We start from the raw sequence: 18,466 nt of genomic DNA, 5'->3' as shown, positions 1-18,466 counted from the left end.
GGGATGCAGCCCCTTGTCACGGAGCAAACGAGCCCCCTCCTGCCCTTCCAGCACCAGTGGCGACCAAAGCAAGCTCACCACACTGGTCCTTGCTGGTGCAGGGCTGGACACAGCTCAAGGCCTGTCACGGGAGGCTACAGCTGAGGGAAAGCTGAGCCTGTGGGGCCAGTGCAGGCTGCAGAGAGGAGAAAGCAGAAGCTTTGCAGCTCAGTTGGTGGACAACAATATAGATGATCCAGATGAAAGAAAGAACAGAGATGTTTTTATGAGATCAAAAGAATAAGAGAAGTGCATGTAGAGGTTCATTTCTGATGGAGCTGATGGAGAGACTGCAGGAACATGAACCTAAAACAGGCAGGGGAAGGGCTGGAGGTGGTGAACAAACCTGACTTGTTAGGAAGGAGGGATGGAGGAAGAACAAGGGATCTGAAGGGATAAAAAAGACAAATCAAATACTAAGAAAACTCCTAAGGTGTATTTTTTATGGACTGAAATGTATGTGTAGCAGCAGAAAGAAGTGGCTGTGGCAATCAAAGGAAGCAATGACAGAGCCTTGGAAAAGAGGTTTTGTTATTAGAATGGAGAGTGGAGAATGATCCAATCATTCAGAAATTGTGAAGGGTAAGGGAAAAACTGGGTCACAGTAAGAAAAACTTCATGGAAAAGTAACAAAAATCTAAGAAATGCACTTTGCTTCTCACATCACCTTGTTTGTTTTGTTCAATGCAAACCTCAGGACAGCACACAGAGATGCAAATAAATTCATGTGAAACGTGGTGAGAACAAGTGAGACTAATGCTTGAAATTTCTGCCCTGTATTTATAGGCTGCTGCTTATATTGCAGAGCAAAGCAAGTTGCATATTGAACAAACATTGCACTGTTTTCCATCTTCCTTTAACAGGAGTTAATTTTACTTTTAAATTTTAATTAGTTTCATGCAGGGCCTGGCAGTCCCAAGGCAGAGGCACCACAGCTTACAGGTTATTTGTCATCACAATTTCAGGACTGTTAAAGGAGGTGTAAGTTACAACCCAGGGACTGGATGACTAAAATATTGTCAGCAGCTGGACTCGGCACACAGTTATTTGTATCTGCATGTGCTGATGTTGGGGTGTTTTTAAAACAAGGAGCGCTGTCAGTGCCTGCCTGACACCGATACCCAGGTTTGCTGTCATGTGGGTGCTGCAGGCTGGAGTGCCCGGGCCACTGACACGGACAGACACACTGACATCCACAAATCCTACAGCTCTTATGTACAGGCTTTTAAAGAGAACGCTTGGAAACCTTGCATTTACTTCTAGACACATTTAAATAAAGGTTAACTGTGAGATTTAAGCCACTTTCTGACAGTGAACCTTCAAGTGAAGGCATTGGCACAGCTAGAAAACTCCTTCAGCCCATGTGTACCATTGCTGGACAGTGAGGGAAGAAATTCCAGTACCTTTTCTGCTAAATTCTGTGCAGTTCCAAACTAGTCTGAAATCCAGCCTGTTTCACTCTGCTTCCCTACCAGGCTACCTCCCTGCTTTTTGTTATACTGGAATGTTTTAAGGCTGACACAGTACAGGAAAAACTAATAAAATCTATTAGACTTCCAGCACAAAAGAGAAGAGATTTCTAAGAAATACTGCACAAAAAAAGTGCAGATTAAAAAAATGGAAGCAGCAGAGAACAGCAACTATGTGCCACAAAAAGATAAACACAAAAAGCTCTGCTCTCTTATAAGACACCCACAGTCTCCATCTGTCATCCCAACCCTTCCTCTCCCAACTGTTCTTAAATTAAATGAATGCTTCTAATGGGCGATTTTCTCATGAAAGCATATGAGAATTCATCCAAAGACAAATTAAAACAATGCTGTGGAATCAAGCAATTCACCTCTCTCATAGGCTGCCTGACTTCAGTGGTTGCATTTACAATAGAAAAAACCAATAAAACACCCAAATAAAGAAAAACTGGCAAAAGAACAAACCTGGCGTTGACCATAACCACTGCAAACACAGCTCGCTCTCTGTGATAGTTCTCACAGTCCTACACTGAGACTAAAGGTTATTTTCCTCTGTATGAGGGACTCCTGTACACATCAGAATTACTGGTTCTGTCCTTTGTGGGCCCTGCAGTCCAAACACCTCCCAAGGGATCAGCAGTGTTAAAATTCTATGTTATGTTTTTCTTCATGTAAATAAGCCTAGCTTGGCCTACTGTATCTAAAGTGGCTTTAAAATGTATTTTCCTACTCATCATGTACTGTTTAAGTTGCTTTTAGCATCCTACACAGCATCCCATCCATGCTGGACATGAATAACATGTTCAGATTTTCCATTCTCACTTTGGTTTCTGGTCACCTGAATTTTGAGGTTACTGCTTAGTAACAGAATTCCTCTGTATTTGGGGTGAATACATTTAATTTCTGTCCCTTGAAGTCTCCATGGATGTATTAGCAGAATCGCTGTGAAACGTTTCTATTGAACTCAGGTCTGGAGAAGGACACTTGAAAAGGAACCAGATGTTAAATTCAGACCCCCATCAGCTGCCAGTGCCTCCTTCATAACAGCTCTTGGCTGCCTCTGTATTTCACTGTTTGTGCTTTGCATTCACCCCAGGTACTCTGATACCAAATGGTTTGGGTATTTTGGTTTTCTTAGCTAAGAGTCCCACTAAATTTAGATCTAGCAGCAGAAAGGAACTAAAAGGAGACGAGCCACACCTGGGGCCCCAAAGAAGTCCCCAGGCTGAGGATGGAAGCCATCCCCATGGGATGGGGACGTGTGGCTGGGCACTGCTCCCCCAGGGCTCCATGGCTGGCAGTGTAAGCAGGTCCTGGGCCAGGGCCATGCTCAGGAGTGTCCACGCTGCCACGACAGGGACACTGGAATGCTGGCTGGACAGAGCAGGGGCTCCGTCATCGGCCCCCTCTGCTCTAGACTGTTCTGCCGCTGCAGGTGCTTCATTCCTCTCTCTGGAGCTTGGCACCAGATCACAGTGCACACGCTGCCAGTCCCCTTGGATTTCCTTCTCTGTTTGCTTTAATCTTCCATGCTCCCTCCCTGCTCTCTCACTGTCTTTGCATGATGCCTGCCCTCACCCTCTTCATTACCAAAGTCACTGGGACTGCTGGAGCTTGCACCAGAAGGTAACTGACCGTCCCCAGACCCCCTGCTCTCTGTGATTCCTGCATCTGCTCTTTCACAGTTCCTCTTACTGAAGTCCCTCACTGTTGTACTTAACCACCGTGAGTGACAGAAATCCAATGCTGACCACTTCATTATGTACCGACCTTGTCCCCTGGCCTCCTGCCCCTCCATCTCTCTTGGGCAGTTTGCCCTGTGTCGTGAGTCCTTGTTAAAGGTCAGGACCCCAAACCATCAGCACTGGTCGTGTTGTTTTACTGTACCACCAGAGAAATCAGGGCTGTCGGATCTCATTAGAGCCCTATTTACGGGTGGAGCGCCGCTCCTGGCGCGGGATGAGCCGCTACCTTCGAAACGCAATCTTCCCCAGATCAAACCAGCAGCACACAGGGATTATATTCCAGCAGTCAGTCTCTCATAATCGCTCCCACCCTTATTGGCATGGCTACTGCAGGCCCTGCATGAGAAAGGAAATCCTCTTAAGCAAATACTCCCTGCAGGAGTAAGGCTCTGCTTCCCGGTGAAGGGGCGCAGGCCGTGGCCATGGGGAGGGCAGGGCAGGTGGCCCCGTGGGCTCGCCTGGAGCAAGCCCTGTGCTGCTATGGCAGCAAACCAGAGACATGCCAGAGCTGATGAGAAGTGTGAACTGATCCTCACAACGTGCCCCGAAACGAGCTGGGAGCTGTCACCACCGCGGGAATGGGGAAGTGACGCCGCTTCCTGCGTGCGACACCGCAAATGGGCAGCAGCACCGCAAGGTTCGTTATTCACAGCCTTAGAAAAACTTCTTTAAACTGTAACTCTTATCAGCTTCTTCTCTGACATGAGTATTAAAACAGAGACCCTTTCCCTCATGGATTTCAGCACAGTTTTCAGTCACAGCCATGACAGCACACTAAGGGATTTCCAGAGGATGCTGCCAGGTGGGTTGGGTGGTAAATAACATCATGCTCCACATGCGAACCGAGCTTTTAAAAGAAAGTTTCAGCGTGGCTGTTTCAGTGTGGCCGTGTGCTGAATTGATGATTTCCCCAGTGCACAATGCAGAAAATGATGCAAACGCATTACATGAATTCTGAAGACAAAGAGAAATCTCAGCTGCCTAAATGAGAATAAATCAAAAAGTAAACACAGAGGCTAACAAGAACCATAGGAATAACCTCGAGAACCAAATCCCATCTAGGAGAAATCCCTGTACAACATGGCAGGACAGAAGAGGCAGCATGCTAAACTCACAAAATACAGATATTTCACTTAAATGAGAGTTTTGTAACAATTGCCTTTTGGACCACATGAGCTCTGAGTTGTGCACTACAGGGTGACACCTCATGATTTTTCTAGAAGCATTTATAGTACTTCAGCATTCCTTGCCTGAAAAATTCTACCTTATCAGACAGTGATGTTCCTCCTCCTCCTCCTCAGGATAAGCCAGCTGATGTGCACAGGGAGGTGCTGCTACAGCCAGCAGCCCATGGATGGAAAGGGAGCAACTGTGTGAGGAAAGAGGGGCTAAAGGAACCATAAGGGTAACCAAGCCTGGAGGCAAGGTTTGGATGAGTTTTTATACCACCTTCTCGTGGGTTTTGTTATTAAATTTAATGCCTAGAAAGAGGATAAAGTTAGATGTTGTACAGTGAGAGGATTATCTTTGTATGGCAGTCTGGGAAAGGCACGGCTCACATGCAGTCCACAGCAGAATTTTGAAAAATCCTTCTTCAAAAAAAGTATAAAAAGAGGAAAAACTATGAAATCCTCAACTAGATGGAAAAAAGAGAAGATCTTAGCAAGTCTAACAGACAGGCCTAAAACCAAAGCACGCAGACTTGATATAACTTATTAGAGTGGCAGGAGAAGGCAGTATCTGCACAGGAACAGCAAAGTTATACAAGAGGAGGATTTACCAGGAGCTCAAAAACCTGAGAATATGGTCCAGATTAAAGGGAACTCGACACCTGCTTTGCCCAGTTCTCAGCCAGGCAGGTGCAGCAGCATTTTCAAGAGAGTGTGTAAGGAAGGACTCTGACACACATGAGAGGTGCGATGGGGAAGAGCCTTAACAAAGCCAAAGCCAGAGACATTTTACTCCAGATTCTCAGGCGATTGGGAATGAGAGGGTAAGGTTACCACACCTATTAAAAAGCCAGATCTGCTTTCTTCTAGGTCACTAATTCTGATATTTTTGCATCCACTTGGGTCAGCAGGGTCATAAAATATGACCTTTCCATTTTGCAAAGTTTCTTCTAAATCATTCTCTAAGAGCTCCTTTAATGTGTTCTTACCCAGAGCAGTGGGGCTGGCTCAGCTGGGCTCCTTTTCCATTCCATGCACAGTTACAGACATTCACTGCAAGGGCCTGTGATGTTCAGTAGGGGAAGAAGAGCTAAATTAGGCTAAAGTGCATTTTAATTTAATACAATTTTTGCTAATACTGAAAATAGACATTTATGTGACATTGTTTAACATTTCAGTATTTGCTTAATTAGCAGCTCCCTATAAGAACAAGTCACTCTTGGTGAGGTGAGTGGTTCCCTGGGGGGCTCCAGAAGGGGTCTCTGCCCAACGTGGGGGGTTCCCAAAGCTCCTTCTCTGTGTGGCCACGCTGAATTTGCTGCTTGGCTTCAGCACTGGAACTATCTGTCAGGTCCAACGCGGAAACAGAGTTTGAAAGGCAAACATGATCTGTGATCAATATCCTAACAAATCCAATGGAAGCCCCAGCTCCCAAAGGGTTAATCCAGAGAAGAAAAGGCATCCGCATGTTTAGTGAGCTAATGTGTTTATTGACTGGGAGGCCTTCAAGTCTTCAGCAGGGAAAAGCTCCGATAAGTGACTGGAAGTTTGAGTCAGACAGCCCGCTTTGGGTGGAACTTGTGTGGACAGGGATACCTTTTCCAGCTGACTGGCTTCTGAGACTTCTGGGGGGATCATCCCAGGCTGTCCTGTGGCAGCGGGTCTGCAGCTGCCCAGAATGAAACCCACTGTGGAACAGGGGTGTTCCCACAACAGGGAGTGTCCAGGCTGGCTGGTGTGGACACAACACAGGCACCAGCATCCCTGCGGTGTCTCATGCTGTTCATGTTTGAGCCTGGACCTGGAGTGTCCTGCAATCCTCTGCCACAGTCCTGCACCCAGCTCCTGGATGGACACTCCTGATTTCCACTGGGGCATTCTGAAGTGTGCAATGACTCCCTGCTGAGAGCCTGATCGTGCTCAGTGCCTCCCCTTCCCAACCTGCAGCTGACCCCTCGCTCCCACAGTGGCACACACGGTGCTGGGCACGGGGACAACTGCCCGGCCACCAGCCTGGTGGGCAACCTGGCCCCAGCCTGGAATGCACTGAGCCACTGTGACCCCCCGTCCACCCAGGCTCAGGGTCAGTGCCAGGGTCAGGGGGCAGGGTCTGCCTGCTAACAGAGTGTGAGCCAACACTGTCCTCAAATTGCAGGAGGGAAGAGACAAAGCCACCCTCCCGCTGCCAGCCGTACCCAGGGCTAAGGACATTGGTTTTATTGGAAAACAGCCAGCCCAGGAGGTGATGGAAGGGGCTGACAGCAGCTGGAGAGCTGCCTCAAGGACCCCACAGAGCTGGGCTTTCCCCAGGATGACTCCCCCAGGATGAATCTCCAGTCTGCAGGTTCAGCCCCCTGTGCCAGCTCTGCCCTTCCCAGCCTGAGCAGAAAGCCCTGGTGACCCCACAAAGGCCTGGGACAGGTACCGTGGTGGTGACTACAAACATGCAATGAGGGGATATTCCTTATGGATTTCTGTTATACTGGAAAAAGATTGTAACCAAACCATATACATCCCATTTCCGCATTAGTTAAGAGATTATAAGAAGATAAATTAAATTAAACGTCCGTCTAGCCAATGTCCTGTCATCAGCAGGGACCAGTAACAGTTCTGCAGGCAGGAGTATGGAATCAGTGGGCAGACAGTGCTGCTGTCACTAATAACTTCAGGCTAAAGGACTTTCTGAACTACAAGATTGTCCCACTTTCATCAGTCCTCAGTGGATTTTTCTCCCAGGAAGCTGTTCAGTTGTTCCTGCACACAGAGATCATCAAGAGATGCTGGTGTCCCAGGTGCCTACCCAGGAAACAAATGAATACCCTGGAATATTGTTCCCTCTAGGTCTGGCAGTCTGGTTGGGAATACCTGACGAGGAGTGTGAGGAGCAGCAGCATCACAGCCTCAGAGAGGAGAACGGGCAAAATGAACTCTGGCACCGCTCCCAATGAAAGGCCTGAACCAGAAATCTGGGGTGGGCACCACCACCACCCACACAGGTCCCGCAGGGATGCTCTCCCACACAGAAGCGCAGCCCGGGCAGCCAGACCTGCGGCACACACTGAGCTCGGGGCCCTGCTGGATCAGGATCCACAATCCTCGGGCAAGGCATCTTTGATTGACCGGGCCATCAAAAGCAGCCCCGCTCGCTCCTGCTCCCAGGCTTCTCCTCACCTTCATCTGCATATTCAAGGATCGCCGATGTCTGGCTGTCAGAGATGGTGACAGTTGGGGGGGTTTTTTAGCTTTATCAAGGGGGATTATTTTTAACCCAAATTATTTTGCATTGTAAATGTTTAAATCCACATCAAATCCAGATTAATGCATAAAATAGTCCAAGAGGGTATTTACTGTGGGGGAAAAAAATAACAATAAACCAAATTATTATGGCTAGCTTCCATCTGAAGTGTTTTTAAAAGGGGAAAGTCTGAAATTTTGGCTAAAATATCACTTCAAGGAGAAGATTGAAATAAACCTCTCTGCAAAACGGCACAAGTTTACATACAAACTGGAACCCTCGGTACTTTTTCACAACATGACTGGAATTAATAATGCAGATAAATCCTAAATAAATCAGGATTAGTGTTAACTACGTCTTGAGGTTTAATACGCTGTAGGAAAATGAAAGGGGCCGGCGGGGGAGGAGGGAGCTTTGCCTTGGAGCTGTGCGGAGCTGCCCGGAGCCCCGGCCCGCAGAGCTGGGCAATCCAAGCTCTCCGGGATGTGTTCAAAGGATGCTCCTGCCGGGGGTCACCGGGGAAATGCTCCCGGCCCAGGGGGAGGGGTGCCTCGGAGTTTTGGACAGCCCTGCTGTTTGGATCTGGTTTCAGGAGGTCAGCCGGATTGCAGTATTTTACCGTCTTATCAGCAAAAAGATTAAATTTCCCTTCGTGGTTAAAGAGCTCAGCTCCACTCTGAAGGAAAATATAAATAAAACTGCCAACACAATCGCTAGAGAAAAACCTGTGGCAGAGCATCGGGGCTGAGGAGCAGCTTCTCCGAGGCCAGGGTGTCCCCAGGGTGTCCCCAGGGTGTCCCCAGGGTGTCCCTGCTGTCCCAGGGCTATCGCACAGACTCTCCTCTCCTCTCCTCTCCTCTCCTCTCCTCTCCTCTCCTCTCCTCTCCTCTCCTCTCCTCTCCTCTCCTCTCCTCTCCTCTCCTCTCCTCTCCTCTCCTCTCCTCTCCTCTCCTCTCCTCTCCTCTCCTCTCCTCTCCTCTCCTCTCCTCTCCTCTCCTCTCCTCTCCTCTCCTCTCCTCTCCTCTCCTCTCCTCTCCTCTCCTCTCCTCTCCTCTCCTCTCCTCTCCTCTCCTCTCCTCTCCTCTCCTCTCCTCTCCTCTCCTCTCCTCTCCTCTCCTCTCCTCTCCTCTCCTCCTGATGAACCCCTCACCCTCTGACACAAAAGAAGAGGGTTAAAATATTTACATTTGTTTTCAAAACCCCAGAGGATTAGAGAAATGCTTCTTGTGTTCACTTTGTTGGCTGGGAGTTCAGTCTCTCTGTTCTGGTTCTGTCCTTGCACCCCTGTGTAAAGACACCAGCTCAGGGCTGCCCTGCCTGTCCCAGGTGTGGGACTGGCCTGGAAACTCGCAGAAATTTGAGGCATTCTAAGAAATCTCATCTCCCATCTGTTTCCTGTTCCTCTTTCAGCACTTCCCCAGTGCTCACACCAGTTCTGGGGCTCAGACGAGCTGAGGGCCAGGTTCTCACCCGCCTTGTGCCACAGCTCATCACCAACACCTGTGCCAATGGCAATAAACCCATCACAACAACAGTCCCAGGACACATGCCACTTCTGCCATCCCTGGTCCCTTTGCCCGTGTGTGCATGTCACAAACCTGAACACAATCCCACCCCTCTGTCTAAAGCAGCAGTTTGCTAGACTTCAATGATAACCTGCTGGCTTTCTGGGGAATATTTACCTACGATTAAACATTGACCAGTAAGCAAACAGAGGAGGTTTTCAATAATTTTTCAATACTTAAGAGCTGGAAATGATCCTGTTTTATATCACACAAAGCAAGTGCCAGCAGTCAGTAGGGTTGGAGCTGATGTTAGTTGCTGGGGTTCTGAAACACCACCTCCTGTAAGAGTGAGTCTGCGTCTCTGGTCTCTACAAGAACAGCCCTGTAGGTCTGTGTCCTAGGTGAGAGACCTGGAATGACCCTGGTGACACCCCCTGGCAGGTCCCTCTGAATGAGTCAGCACATTCTCCTCATTGCCATTGGAAACTTCAAAGAAAGTTAGAAAGAAAATAAACCCCAAGTCTGCGTTTTCTTTAAGGGAACTTCAGCGTAGGTCTGAAGAGATAAAGATGAGATGCACAAGCGTAAGAAGTCCTGAGATACCTCTGATTGCTCCAACTCTCACAGGGATGACACTGACATCACTCAGGAAATCACGGTGCCCACCCACGGGTTCTGCTCTCCCAGGAACAGCCACAGTGGGCACGAGTCACACACAAACCCCAGGTGACCTTCAGGTCGCTTCAGATGGACCAAACCCAAAGGATGCTGGAGAGGCCCTGGGCCGGGCTCACAGGGGCCCAGACTGTTTAGCAGTGGGGACACGTGGTACCAGCTGTCTGATGCTGAGACCCTCCAGCTCCACACTGCACTGACCCATCCATGCAGCCAAAATCCCTTCTTTGGGCTGACATCAACATTTCAGCCAACACCCACAGGCACGGGGCTGTGCTGGAGCAACAAACCAACTCCCTCCTTGCCCAGCTCCAGCCAAACACGTGTCAGAGCAGAGGGACCTGGGGCAGGGCCCTGGCCCTGCTGGCTCTGAGCCAGGCACACGGGTCCTGTCCAGCCCTGTGCCCTCGGAGCTGCCGTGTCCAGCCTGGGCCAGCAGCCCCAGCTTCAGCTGCCACCAGCAAATCCTCCACAGAGGCTCAGGAACATTTCTCCAGCCTGCCTTTGCCAGCTGCAGGGAAATGTTTCTGGAGGTTTCACCAGGATTCTCAATGTAAATGTACAGAAACCATTGGGTACTCGTAGAGCACAGGAGCTGGTTTTATAGTGTCATGTTTAAATGTTTGGGCTTTGCTTTCAGCCATTTCCAGTAAAAGAAAAAGGAAAAAAAAGTCCCAGAGGGAGCGGGTGGAAGGTCACTGAGAAATGGATGTGACTTGTGCTGTGTCCCCTGCCATAATGGGACCACTGGCCCCTCATCCTACTGAGCAAAGCCCGAGTGGGTTAAATGCAGAGACAAGACTGGTTATGTTCCTCAAAAAACCCACACAGTGCTATTCCCACGTGTTTGAAAGGAGTAACTCTCCCAAGCCTAAAGACACCTGTGTGGAACTGAGCAAATAACCTGAAAACTGCCTGTGAAAACCCAGATCTAAGGACAATTCATTTGGTGCCCCAAAAGCTGCAAATTTCTCTTCACAAGGAAGTTTATACATCTCTTCTAAAAGAGGATATGAAAGCAGCTATAAAAAACAGGAATCAAAGTACAACAAATTAAACAAGGAAACATCTGTGATGATCAGTATGAGCCAAAGCTGATGGGTGTGAACAACTTATAAGAAGAGCCAGCTGTGTCAAGCACTACCCACAGAACCCTCACAAACAATAAACCTGAGAGTTCTAAAGTTCACCTTTGATACGATAAATTCAAATAATTGATTATTATGTGCAATAATTAACCGTTACTAAACAGAGAAGGGAAAAGTGTCAATAACTGTGGAGTAAAACATTCCTGGTGTACATCTGTAATCAAAGTGGTTGATGTAAATATATAATCAAGGTCATGTAACAGTAAAGGTGTAGGTTAAGTAGCATCTGTTAAATATAAAGATTTTTAAATCACCAGCTCTGAACACTTGTATCTAATAATTTTAAAAGAATCGTTTGGAAACTCTTCAGAAGCTTCTGGCTAATCCTTAATATGTCTTCGAGAAATGGGAAAGTCTCTGAAAGGCTTGGGAGGAACTTTGGCTGCAGGACCTTTAGAAGTACCCAGGACTAAGCAGAGTGTGCAATAGAAGGTAACACTGACCATGTGCCTGCAAAGAGATGAAGGATTGCACTGTAAGTAACTGTTGGTTTGAATTTTCTCAGCAACTTTCATTGTGGAATCTTAGATCACCAAATCTCACTTATGGCAATGTTGTAAAGGTGTGACAAGCCCAAATTTCCCAAAGGAGAGCGATGAGAAAAGCCTCCAGCCCTCCATTCAGAGCTGAAAACCAAACACTCCATGGGATGGTCTTTGCCTACAATACTTGAAGCAAGTGGAGGTCTGAGAGGAAATGTCCAGGAAGGCCAGGCAAAGAGGAATGACTCACTTGGATCTTAGCACCACTGAGAGCTGGAGCCCTGCCAGAAGCCTTGCAGGGGGCTCCTCCACTTGGTGATGCCCCTTTGGGGCAAGAACCTCGTTATCCCTCACAAACCAAGGACTGCAGTGCTCCCCTGCAGGTGTCCAGCATCCACCTGCGCCCTTGCCCCAGGCACAGCAGTTTGAGCCACCAGGTAACACCAACTGCCTGAAAATCAGGTCCCTTTGCAGCACTTAATGCTGCACACACAAAACTGTCAATAGCTTTGGTCTGCTGAACAAAAGGTCAGTTTCTAAACAAAGAGGTACAAGATGTTACATCAGATGGCAGAATTCAGGAACTGAAATGACAGCAAAGCTGCTGATATACAGAGAATTGGGAAATGAAATAATTATTCAATAAATTCATACAAATAATTATACAAATAATAATGGACTATACAACTACCTTCCATAGGAGAGGAGGAACATGTAAAGGAACATAGAAAGTTTGTTTTCCTCAGGCACCTACAGTGCAGTGTTTAATTTGAAATGATCCTTTCCTGGGCACACTGATCATAAGGGTGTTATCTTCCTCTTCCTCATCTCCTTACCTCTGTGTTTTTTCTATCATCAGTTTTATTTGGCCTTAAACTAGACAGTATTATTTATGGAATAAATGTCAAGTTTTCTCATGAGCTTAGTGGCAAGCACCATGACAACCATGTCCTGGTGTAGATGCTATTGACATTAAAGTAGGATGTAGTAGTAGTAATCATAATAATAATAATGATGATGAGGTCAAGGCCCTCAAGTGAGGTCTCTATCATTGCAAGCCATAACTTACAAGTGCACACCAGTGTTACCCCACTGCAAGGCACAGTGCTCTTCCTGGGGTTGGACAATTAAAACCAACCATGTGGTCAGTCCCAGGAAAAAAAATCACTGACAATCACAAACAATCTATTATTATCCAGTATATCCCTAACATATCCCTGTATGCAGACATCTATATATCCTTGTATTTCATAGGGAGTGCATGGAGAAAGCCAGGGCAACACTCGGTGTTCCCTTCTTCCTAAAGTGGTTGAACACTGATGTTCTTGGTACTGGCTGATTAATCTGAGCAATTTTAATAAAAGAAACACCACCAAATAAAATAAAGAGTAAAGAATCCTTTCCCTCCGCCTCACATCATGTGGCTGCATCCTCCATATGGCCAGAAGGAAAAGCCATCTCCCATTTGCCCACCAAACCACATATTTAATCCATGTGCTTATGTCAAACTTAATTACAGCACATTTGGCATAAAATAACAATCCACATCCTTGGAGAGGGGAACTTAAGTAGTTAATATGTGTGATTGAATGAAAGTGCTTTGCTGAATGTTTATGAGAAACCCAAGACAGCCAAATGTGGTGATAGTTTAACCATTTAAACACCAGCTCTCCCGCCCTGCCCTGGACAGCACCTGCGCAGCCGCCCCAGGCCGGGAGAAGCGCCCTGCACACACACCTGGCCCAGCCTCACCCAGCAAACCTGCTGCCACCAAACAGCCCACGTGGTGCTCTGAGAGACAATTCTCCTGCCCCTTTCTCTCATTATGTGCCTTAAAAAGATCTTGGTGTGTCTTTCTTTCCTTGCCTGTAGAACTCACAGGACTCCAAATGCAAATGTCCTGTCTGTATCCTGCAGAACCCCTAAAGAAGCAGTCCTAAAACCTGGCGAGTGGTTCTGGATTTATATTCAGTCAGAGATTTACTGGGGAGATAAGGGCAGAATGAAGAAGGACAGAATGCAGAGGTGCTTCAGGTCCCACAGGGCAATCAGCTGCCTTTGGGATCACTCCGAGACAGAGCCTGACAACTCCTGGCCCTTGGACGGTGTGACACCCTAGAGCCTCGGGAGTGCTGCTCATGGGGGACCCTTGGAGCACAGGACAAGGTGTCTGCTGGCTCCAGCTGGCTCCCTGGCCCGTGATGCTGGGAGATGGATGCACAGAGACTCGGAGCACGCTGCAGGAACACTGGGCAGGTGGGAGGGGATCAGAGGAACTGCCTGGGAAACAACCTGTGCAGCAATGGCATAAAGGGGATGGAGGCAGGTCCTGGTGGGGCGTGCAGTCAGGGGTGACACACAAACTAATCTTCAATGGAATCAGTCAAAAAGAGGTACAGGGGCCCAGAGAGGCTGCTGAGGTTTTAATGCCCCACTGGAGAGGGCCCTCGGCAGCTTGATTTCTGCTGGCCTTGCTTTCAGTGGGGGTTTGGACAAGGTGACCTCCAAAGGTCCCTTTTCACTCAAATTACACCCCAATAACCAGGAAGGACAGAAACAGGGGGTCACTGCAGTCAGCGCCCGAGATCACAGAGCGCAAGTGCAGTTCCCGTGTGAGAAGCGGTGTCTGTGGATAGAGCAGGGGAAGAATGAAAAGTGTTCAGCACTGACCTTGCTACAAGGAGCAGGAACAAAGAGGAAACAGCTGAATGTGGTGCGGGGGTGACGAGCCCTGGTAATGGCCTGCTCCTGCTCCCAGACAATGCGCATGGAAAATCTCCCATTAACTTCGGTGACACGGCACCAGGCTCTAAAAGAGCAGGCACTAAAGTGGATGACAGTGTCAGAAAAGAGAGGAGGAAAGAAGGAAAAATTAAAGTTTCACTTTCATCATGCTGAGGATGAGTTCACTGCTGAAATTCTGCTGTTCCCTCTTTCAAAAATGAAGATAAATATTTTGGACCAAACACAAGAGGAGTGGCTGGAATTAACTGACTCGGTGTCTTTAAAATGATGGCACGGCTTTCTTCTTGTCAGAGATTAATTCTTGATGATTTATCAGTGTGAGTCCTTCACCCTGCCCTGGATACAAAAACAGTGGTAACAGCCTAAAAACCATCACATTGCATTCAAAATCCTACAGAACGCCTGCTGTACACTGATGTAACTGAGTGCGACACACTGGCTTTTACATCACCACCACCACCCTGTCTCTGCTAGCACAAAATAAAGTTAGTCTGCACACCAACTGAGAACATTTATATGTAGAAGATAAATATACAGAGGACAAACGTGATAGAGCCTTTGAAAAGTAAATGTATATAATACAACCATATATTCCTATGTCTAGAAAAAAGCACATGTTAAAGAAACCGGTTTCTAAAAACCTGTGCTTTTAGTCAGGGTGCCCAGAACACTGCCCAGACTATAAGATATATATAAGATATATAAGATATATATATAAGATATATAAGATATATAAGATATATAAGATATATAAGATATATAAGATATATAAGATATAAATTGCATTTTCTGGTATGGGGAAAGTTATGAGGAGAAATCAAACAGCTTTGGGGCAGAGCTGCTCTGTAGCCTGGAGCTGCTGCTCACTGCTGCCACTTGGGTGCTTTGCGCCTCATGAAGAAGGGGTGGCCTTTTGTTTGGATGCCCGGGACAGAGTCCCTCATGCCGCCACAGATCAGATATCCACGCGTTGGGATCCAGCAGTGCCCCCAGCGCCGTCCCGTGCTCCGAACCGGCAGCGCTCGAGGTGCGGGATCCAGGCACGACCCGAACTCGCTCCCAGGTGCGGTCCCCACCCCAGGGAAGGCAGTGGCTGCCCTGCAGAACGTGTGTTCTGTGTGTGCCCAGCACCACCCCGCTGCAGCCAGCAAGGAGCGGTGCCGGCAGCCCCCAGCCCCGCTCAGTGCCGCCCTGCTGTCTGCCGGGCGCGGTGCCCTCTGCCCTGGGGCCGGACTGCGTTCCCCTTCCCACGTCTGCTTGACAGCCCTGTCTGCTCGGAGCGACACGGGATTCCAGGCACAGCTTTCCCATGCCATCGTCCCTCAGAATAGCTCTGCTCCCTGTATTTTTAGCAAGGCTCAAATGGGCCAATATGTTTGATTTTCCACTGTTTCCACCCAGCCCGAGTCCTGCTCGCGGCAGCTTCCCTGCGCTTCTGCCAGCGTGTCCGGCCGCTGCTGCAGGGCTGGGGACACGGAGGAGCTGGGAGATGGTAGCTCGGGCAGCAAGAGCTGCTTTGCATACTTGCAGTTGTACAAAGCTGATTTTCTGAGAGAGAGAGAGAGAAAGACGGAGAAAGGGGTTTCTGTAAGTAGCGGAGACAATGAGAACAAGGCAGGCACTATGCCAAGCACGGGAGGACTGCCAAAACACATATCATTAGCTTGGGCCAGCTATAAGCAAGGAAATGAGAAACATATGTTGGAGAGCAAGGTTAGGAGCGAGGGACTATGGGTCAGTGACAGTCGTCCGAAAACTTTTCCCTTGTTCTTCAGCTGTGGCCCGCCGGTGTCAGATGTCACTCTGACAGCCTTCATTTCTCATGACGGCCAGGCTTATTTTGGCCTGCTTGTTTTTTGTTGTGTTTTTTTCTTTCCCTCCCCTAATGGGAGTTATTGAGAGGAAGAAGAGAACAGACAAGAAAGACTTTGCCATTTTTTTTCCCACAGTTATGGGAAAATAACCTTGTTTTCTTCTCTGAAATCCTCACCCTTTATAAAATAACGGTGTCTCAGGACTGGGATTCTGCCTAGCCCTGGTGAAAAGAAAAGGGTGGGTAGTGTATTCTTAAGCAGTTCTTGATGTTCTTTCTTAAATATAATTAGATGCACCTCATTACCTCAAACTAAAGGCCTTTTGTACTTCTTCAGGGCTGTGCTTCCTGAAAGCCAAAGCATGCCACAGCTTGCAGCACCCACTCTTATTTTATAGCATTAAGTGTATTTTTAACATTTGTACCCTTTATCCAGGCTGTTTGCAGATTATTTCATTTTTCCACACAGGCTACGCCCAGATGATACGTTCCTCACTGACATTTAAGGAAGAGTTTGAAGTTCCTGTTCCCTGTCCCAGCATCATTTTGCCTGTTTTCCCTTTGATGGAGCTTACACTAGAGAGCGTGTCAAAGAGCATTGCTGCTTCCCTCTCTAGGCTGAAATATTCCCAGACAGAGAAGATCCTGATAGGAATCTTAGACACCATCCCAAGAGACTTGTTTGACCCCTGTTCCAGCAGACTGACCCCGATGGGCCCCTCCGTTCCACCAGCGCCATGCTGGGGCTGAGCACCTTGTAAAACCTCAGGGAGCCTCAGCTTGCAAATGTACAGGAGGTTCATTTGCTTTGGGGCTTGGAATTGTGTACAGAGCGGAAAGAAAGGCAAGGATGCAAGGAGAAATTCATCCACCAAAAGCCAAATGCCATTCCTCATGGATGACCCTTGCCCTGACAGGAGATGCAGGATCACAGGTGGATGTGACGGGGTTGGGTCCCCACTGCACAATGGCATCTTTTATGCCTAGAAGTTTGCAAGAAAGAATTTAATTCTAATGTCTTTAGTTGCTTTCCATGCACTAAAGCCTGCTCTGGATGCCAGGCAGTCTTGGCAAAGTCACTGGGGGAAGCCAGGGTGTCACGTTTGGAGGGAAGCAGGTGAGGTCCAAGGTGAGGTTTGAAAGGAAAAGGGGGATGAAGCAAAGGTTGCCCAGGGACTCCCAGCAGGCAGAGACCAAGGTCAGATGAGCAGTGGTGGGGACTGGCCCGGGCTGGGGATGGCACTGAACTTTTGGTGACAGACCTGGCATCCCCAAGCACTTTGAGTCCCCAGCTTTGAGGAAGGGCTGGCACAGCACACAGCCACTGACACTTGTTTTCTCTCAGGCAGTAAGTTAAAATGCTTGGAAATAATATTTCTCCCTGCCTGTTTCTGGAGCCTGGGCTGGGCAGCAACAACAGCAACAATCCTTAAAGGGTCCTTCCTGCCTGAATCTGCTCTGAAACACATCAGCAGAACACCTGCAGCAGAATGCTGAAGAATTTGCTGTATTAACATACTCTGTAAATTTGGTATCTTTAATTTTTATTAAAGATAAAGATAAAGATAAAAGATTTCTGTTTTTTTAAATAACTAAAGGGAGGAAGCTGTGCAGGCTGTCACCTTTCAAACACCTCTGCTTTTCACACAGCCCTGACTAATACAAGATGATCCAAGATGAAATGCAAGGTTTAAACCAAAATTGATAACCCAGGGTGCTTCAACTCAGAGTGCCCAACCACTTCCAGCAGCACAGACCCTGGTCACTCCCAGTCATCATGGCCCAGTAGAAATCACTCATTTATAATTACATGCAATGTTCTAGGGGCCTTAAAGCAATACAGACCATAATTGTGATACCCAAGATTATTGGGAAGTTGTGTATCCTGGTATGGCTGCAGCATCCAGACGTGCCTTGATGGGCTCTGTGTTCTGGAAAAGCTTCCTCAGAGATCCAGGTGTTCCTGAGGCGTGTCCTGCTGGCTCCTGTGTGGAAGGTGGGTGAAAATGTCCCATGGCTGTGGAGATGTGCATGGGAGCTCATTGCCCTGTCACCCTGCAAGAGCCAGAGGATGATCCTGGCTGGGAAAACCAGGCAGGAACCAGCCAGGGAGGGGAGGCACAAACCCAGAGAATTCCGGTCTGTCTTCCAGTGCCCAAATTACGATGATGTCAGGGCAAGACAACACCTCAAAAAAGATGCACCTTGATTAAAATTATAGACTCCAGGTAGAAAACATCTGAGCAGAATCAGGAATGTGGACTAAGGAGACCAAGAGAAAATGTGTGATATTAATTACAGTTAATTTCTGGTTTTATTCTGCTTTGAGAAAGGGTTACACAGAATTCCATCAGCTCAGGAAGTGCAGATGGATGCACAAGGATTTTCATGTTTCTTTGGACTTGACCACAGAGCTGGAACCATCCAAAGAAGATAATTTC

General features: G+C 47.9%; 1 protein-coding gene across 6 annotated transcripts in view; it reads right to left on the bottom strand.

The window, feature by feature from the left end:
* The window catches only part of ZFHX3 (zinc finger homeobox 3), a 487,194-nt gene that overhangs the window by 142,702 nt on the left and 326,026 nt on the right, over positions 1 to 18,466 (bottom strand). For 3 of the 6 annotated variants that reach the window (XM_086848088.1, XM_086848084.1, XM_086848089.1), the window contains one exon: positions 5,412 to 5,485. The exons of the other annotated variants lie outside the window; for them this stretch is intronic. The gene's annotated coding sequence lies outside the window, so the exon portion shown is untranslated. The remainder of the gene's footprint in view (positions 1 to 5,411; positions 5,486 to 18,466) is intronic. 6 annotated transcript variants of the gene reach the window in all.

This window comes from Cyanistes caeruleus, chromosome 12, assembly GCF_971803275.1.
Source record: "Cyanistes caeruleus chromosome 12, bCyaCae1.hap1.1, whole genome shotgun sequence".
Lineage (NCBI taxonomy): Eukaryota > Metazoa > Chordata > Aves > Passeriformes > Paridae > Cyanistes > Cyanistes caeruleus.
The sequence above is the reverse complement of the archived record's forward strand: the minus strand, read 5'-3'. Positions and strand labels throughout refer to the sequence as shown.